Raw genomic sequence first — 6,936 nt, 5'->3', positions numbered from 1 at the left:
AAAAAAAAAAAAAAAAGAGTCATTAGTCATGGGTGCCAGGCTATAGCAAACAAGGGGAATCTCTTAAGGGGTTAGATAAGATTCTGTTTTTTACTCTTTAAAAAGAATTGCATTTTTAAATTTTTATGGATATTTAGTAAATATACTTATTTGTTGGGGTATGTGATATATTTTGATACAAGTTAAATGAGGTAGCCATCACCTCAAGCATTTGTCCTTTGTATTACAAACAATTCAATTCTTCTCTTTCAGCTATTTAAAAATGTATAACAAATTATTGTTGACTGTAGTCACCTATTATGCTGTCAAATATCACATCTTATTCGTTCTATCTAACTATATTTTTGTACCCTTTAACCATCAACATCCCCACAGCCCCCTGCCCACTACCCTTCTCAGCCTGTGTAACAATCATTCAACTCTCTATCTACATGAGTTCAATTGTTTTAAGTTTTAACTTCCACAAATGGGTGAGAGCATGGATCTTGTTTTTCTGTGACTGTCTTATTTCACTGAAAATAATGTCCCCCTGTTCCATTCATGTTGTTACAAATGACAGGATCTTATGTTTTTTATGGCTGTATAGCATTTCATTCCATTTATTTCATTCCAACTTCATTTATTTATGCTCTGATCTTTATTATCTCTTTTCTTCTATACTTTTGGGTTTGATTTGCTCTTTTCTATTATTAATTTTTTGTTAGTTTACTTATTATTATACTTTAAGTTCTGGGATGCATTTTCTATTAAAAGTTCCTTAAGATGCACCATTAGGTTGTTTATTTAAAGTTTTTCTACTTTTTCACATAGGCACTTAATGCTACAAACTTTCTTCTTAGTGCTGCTTTCTCTGTATCCAATAGGTTTTGGTATGCTTTGTTTCCATTTTCATTTATTTTAAAAAATGTTTAAAGTTCCTTCTTAATCTCTTCATTGACTCACTGGTCCATCAGGAACATACTGTTTAACTTGCATGTGTTTGAATAGTTTCCAAAGTTATCATTATTGACTTCTACTTTTATTCCATTTTGGTCAGAGGAGATACTCGATATTATTTCAATTTATTTGAAATTTTTATGACCTAATATATGGTCTATCCTTGGGAATAATCCATATGTTGAGGAGAGGAATATGGATCCTTCAACTGTTCTGTAAATATTTATCAGATTTATTTGGTCTAGAGTACTGATTAAGTCTGATGTTTCTTTGCTGATTTTCTGGCTTGATGATATAGCTAATGCTGATAGTTGGGTGTTAAACTCTCCAGCTATTACTGTATTGGATTTTCTTTCTCTTTAGTTCTACTAATATTTGCTTTATATATCTGGGTGCTTCAGTGTTAGGTGCATATTTATTTACAATTGTTATATCCTCTGGTCGAATTGACACATCTATTATTATAGAGTGACCTTCTTTGTCTCCTTTTATAGTTTTTGTCTTGAAATCTATTTTGTCTCATATACGTATAGCTACTCCTGCTCTTTTTTGGTTTCAATTTGAAAGAGATATCTTGTTTCATCTTTTTGTTTTCAGCCTGCATGTGTCTTTATAGATGATGTGTGTTTCTTATAGGCAATACGTAGATGCTTTGGTCCTGTTTTTATCCAGTTAGCCACTCTATGTCTTTTGATTGGAGAATTTAGTCCACTTACATTCAATGTTATTGATAAAGACTTACTCCTGCCATTTTGTTATTTGTTTTCTGGTGGTTTTTGGGGAAGATTTTTAGAAAATAATTGTAAGATATTTTCTAAGAAAAATGCTCTTGAAATGATTTCTAGCCTACGTGTTCCATACCTGAAAGCCAGCATAGTATGTGTAGAAAGTGTGTGAATGCAAATGGAAAGATGCCTGTAACACTGTTCATTCTTTCTTATCACAGAGTGTTTGAAATTTGTAGGACTCCATGTTGATGGGAGATGCTGAAATTTGCTGCCAGTAAAAACTTTTCCTTTAGCCTCGGTATATAGGTAGCATAAAAGAAGAGGGAAGCCAAGGATTTTAGAAATCAAACATTCAGTCTGGTATTTCTTGGCCTTTTTTCACAAAGGTATGTGCTGAAATTAATTAAGAAAATTTGTTTTCCTACTTTCTCCTGAAATATGGTCTCCTTGTAACATTTGGCTTTGTGTTGTTCCTGTATCATTCTGTTGGCACTTTTCATACATTTAACTGTGTGGCACTTGTTTGTCTATAAACATGGTTTTTCCATTAGGGTGGAAGCTTCATAAAGGTAGGGATTGGATGCCAATTCTAAAAAGACACTAGCTGCCTCCAATGAAATCTGGTTAAATGCAGAATAATTTCTACAGAAAACACTTTTATTTAAAATGGTTTTTTACTGTTAAAAAATGGGAACAGCAGCCTGGATATGGAGAAAAAAAGCTATCTTTGAGTTTCACTGTCATACTAAAAATTCAGTAGGTTTGTTTCAAGGGAATGAGAACTGGACCTTTTATTTGCTTTTCTGTTACCATTTAGGCAAATATAAAATTTACAGCTGGCCTCTCTTAAGCTGTCAGAGCAATTTGACTTTTCGGATTTGACAAGAGGGAATATTCTTGTCTTGAATGTCATTAATAGCAATGTTACACATGTACATCAGCTGTGAAGGAATCCAAGATGCTTTAACTAGGTCTATGTAAAGAAATGCATAAAACAAAGGATGAAAAGAAAGTGCTACCAAGGGAAGGAGAGCTGTAGTTGTATGCTGTTATGTTCTTAAGCATCAATTGATACTCAAATTCTATTTGATAAAAAAAAAAAAACCCAAAAAACTAAAACACTTATTTTCTGTGTATGAACTATTAAATGACAATCACTTTAAGATTAGCTTTTTTTCTTTTTAACATAAGGATTTAAAATACACTAAGAATGAAAACTTACAGGACTCCTTTGATAAAGAAAAATTCTGTCTCTTAGAGCAAGTTTAATATTTCTAATAAACAAGTGCCAACATTTATCTCACATGACATTCCCGGCAATAGTACAATGCTAACTGAGCAAAGTTTAGTTTTAACGTATTTAATTCTACATATTCAAATATCATATCTATTACAAACACAAAATTTATTTTATTAAACACAACATGAGAGTAGAATATGTAGAAAGGCTGTGCTTGTATTTGATTGACATAACACTTAAAATATATTTTTTTCATCTACTCAAGCAAGAACGTAAAACTGCTGGGACATATACCTAGCTTGGGCAGTATGTGGTCACTTTTGCAAGCAGTAAAATGCATCTCTTAGTTCTAGCATCAGGTGGACCGGATCCCTTCCTTTCTACTTGTAGTTATTTTAGACAAGTTAAGCATGTGTTAAATTTAAGCCATTGTCTTTCAAAATACTGACTTCCTTATTATTTTCACATGGCAGTTCATATACCTTTCTGATTATTTCAATTAGTATTTCCAGTTCTATTGCTGGTTCGAAAGAATTGGAGTTTTTGGTGGGGAGGAAGAGTGGAAGTATTTAGAGACAGTGTCTTGCTGGTCAACAGCCATATCCTTAGATTCATGCTGTTTATGTTTTTATTCTAACTCTTATGATTTGTGTTAAATTGATTAATGAGTTAATTTCTCTTCCATTTAAGTTTTCTCTTCCATGAAGAGACACAATATCAGCATTTCTCTCATGAGGTAGTTGTGAAGGTAAAGTAAGGCAACATAAATGAAGTGTTTAGTGTGGGGAATGGCAATTGTAAATGCTCTATTATATTACCTACCATCTTGTTATTACTATTACCACAAGTGAAAAAAGTTAAATGTCACATAAATGGAGGCTATATTTAGAATGAGTGTGTTAAGAATGTATAGTTACCTTATATGCATACAATTTCTATTCAAATAAATTAAAAATTATTATTTTTATTTTTTATTGTACTTTAGTTTCTGGGGTACATGTGCAGATCATGCAAGATTGCTGCATAGGTACATTCATGTCAAGGTGGTTTGCTGCCTCCATCCACCCATCACCTATACATGACATTTCTCCCCACGTTATCCTTCCCCACCCTGCATCCCACTGTCCCTCCCCTAACCTCCCCAACGGACCCCAGTGTGTGATGTTCACCTCTCTGTGTCCACGTGTTCTCATTGTTCAACACCGGCCTGTGAGTGAGAACATGTGGTGTTTGATTCTCTGTTCTTCTGTTAGTTTGCTGAAAATGACATGGATGAACCTGGAAACCATCCCCACAAAGGACACGAACTCATCAATTTTTATGGCTGCATAGTATTCTGTGATGTATATGTGCCACATTTTCTTTGTAATCATTTTCATTGATAATATAGTGTAGATTTTTGTCAAATTTAATGGGGTATTAGAATTAAATTTATTTCAAAGTTTAATTTCCTGATGGAAGCAGTATATTACTACAAATACTCCCATTTTCTACATATTTCCATTATTTTAAAATAATCTAGATTAATTTTCAGGGGTAGTAAATGTTACCAGTTCTCATCTTTCCCCCAAAGCAATCAGGTTTTCTTTTATCTTTTAGCATGACATTCAAACCTTACTTTCTTATCAAAACATTTTGGGATACATTATGCTAACAAAGTTTAAATGGAAATATGAAAAGAAAAATTACTCTTCTCTTGAACACATATTTGAGTTAATTTTTCAAAAGGGGGTGTGAGAGTTATCACTATTTAAATTATGCAATATTCTATTAATTTAAGAAAATATACTACTACTTGTTTGTCTGACAGGAGCAATAAATATTTTATAAAGGTGTGATATCTTTTACATGTTTGTAAATTCATAAAATTCCTTATAATAGAAAATAATTTCTTTTCAACAGAATTTATCATACAAAAGTATACAATAAATATGCTAAGCACACAGTTCCAATCTCGCATGACAATTCTACCAATTCCTTCTTAAAGAAAAAATTTTCTGCTTTATTGTTGTTAATGAACTCTCACAGCAGAAAATAATTTTCTATTTTTCAATGATAATATGATGTCAAAGTAAAATTAAAACACAAATAACATTACTTCATAAGGATTTCCCAAGAATTTGAAAATTATCACATTTGGTGCTCAACCTACTTGACCATAAAATATCAATGTTGCCAAAATATAATGATGATTACAATGACAATAAGGACAATGACAGTAATGATAGGAATTCTTACATGTACTGAGAGGTTTCTACATGTCAGGGACTGTGCTAAACACATATACCTATCCTTCTTCCATCATTATAAGAACTTTATAAGGTGTGTACTTTTATCTCTCATTTTACAGATTATGAAATGACTATGGTTTGAATGGATGTATGTCTTCCAAAATTTATATGTTGGAACTTATACCCCAACATGATGGTATTAAGATGTGGGACCTTTCAGAAAGTGACAACTCTCCCTTCATGAATGGCATTAATGCCTTTATAAAAAAAGGCATAAGGGAGCTGCTTATACCTTCTAAATTTTCCACTATGTGAACACACAGCATTAGTTTCTTTTGCCTGTCTTCTCTTCTGCCATGTGAGGTTACAGGAAAAGGAGTTATCTTGTAAGCAGAGGCTGGAGCCACACCAGATACCAAATCTGCTGTTGCCTTGATTGTGGTTTTCTCTGTCTCCAGTATTCTGAGAAATAAATTACTGTTGTTTATAAAGTACCCAGTTTATGGTGTTGTATTATATAGCAGCAGGAAAGAACTAAGAGAAATTAAAGCTTAACGAGGTTAACTTGACTTCAGTCATTTAGCATGTTGTAGAAGTAGTATTTGAACCAAGGATGGTAAATCTATGAGAGTCCAAGCATTTGACAACTATTGCCTTATAAGCAACAGTCCATTGACAAAGATGTATAGAAGGATGTTCTTCAGCTCTTGCTAAAGAGGACAATATTCAGGTGGTACAGTACATCCTTGGCCATGCTTACCTCCTCAAGGAAAATGTAATGGGAGTTGTATTTTTTTTTCATTTATTTATTTGATTGCATTTTAGGTTTTGGGGTACATGTGAAGAACATGCAAGATTGTTGCATAGATACACACGTGGCAGTGTGATTTGCTGCCTTCCTCCCCATCACCTACATCTGGCATCTCTCCCCTTGATATCTCTCCCCAACTCCCCACCCTCCACCGTCCTTTCCCTATTTCCCCCCAACAGACCCCAGTGTGTAAAAGAGTTGTATGTTTTTAAACTTTTTTCAATATCTGAGGTCCTAACAAGAGCTCAAGGTTAACACCTAAGGACCCCTGGGGTATGTCATTTGACTCTGTTCTAGTCAGGCAGCCATCAAGGCACCAAGGAAATACTCACCTCCAGATATAGGTGACTCCAGCAACTTGTCCCTCTTGAACACTGGGGGAAAGGCGAATGCATTGCCTCATGCCCATTACTCATTTATGGTTCTATGTGCCATGACGCACTGATTGAGATTTGCTCTAACTTACAGTAGTTTGGTAAGTTCCATTTACCTACCAGATGAAGATGTTACGTTAGTATCATAGAGCCATACAAAGAAATTGCTGTATTCTCTCAATTTGAATATGTGTCTTTTCTGAATCACCACAACTCTCTCTTCCCTACAATACAATCTATCACAATTACACATTGCCATACAATTTTTACATGTACTTTTCTCTTTTAAAAAATATACTGTAATTCCTTGTGTTTCAGGCCTGGGGTGTCTAGATTTCTTTCATATTCCCCACAGTTCTGAGCAGTTGGGCCAAACATCTCTGAATAATCTTGTTTGATGATCAATCTTCAAGCCTATATTTTATGCTTCGTCATTCATAGCCAAGATGGAATTAATGCTTTGAAATTTTTTTCTTTAATAGTAGGAATGAATGTATTCATATGTATATTTTGTTTTACTCAATCTGCCTTGAGACAACAGCTCCCACTTTTCAGATTCTGGCCAGGAGGTGGAATGTACTTTCTTATAACAAAACACAGTAAAGTCCACTCAACT

General features: G+C 33.7%; 1 pseudogene; it reads right to left on the bottom strand.

Moving 5' to 3' along the window:
- LOC108317793 overlaps positions 1–6,355 on the bottom strand; it is a 35,427-nt pseudogene extending 29,072 nt beyond the window's left edge.
- Positions 6,356–6,936: the final 581 nt, after the last annotated feature.

This window comes from Cebus imitator, unplaced genomic scaffold (assembly GCF_001604975.1).
Source record: "Cebus imitator isolate Cc_AM_T3 unplaced genomic scaffold, Cebus_imitator-1.0 Scaffold208, whole genome shotgun sequence".
Lineage (NCBI taxonomy): Eukaryota > Metazoa > Chordata > Mammalia > Primates > Cebidae > Cebus > Cebus imitator.
Note: the sequence above shows the minus strand (reverse complement) of the source record. Positions and strands in the feature narration are given on the sequence as shown.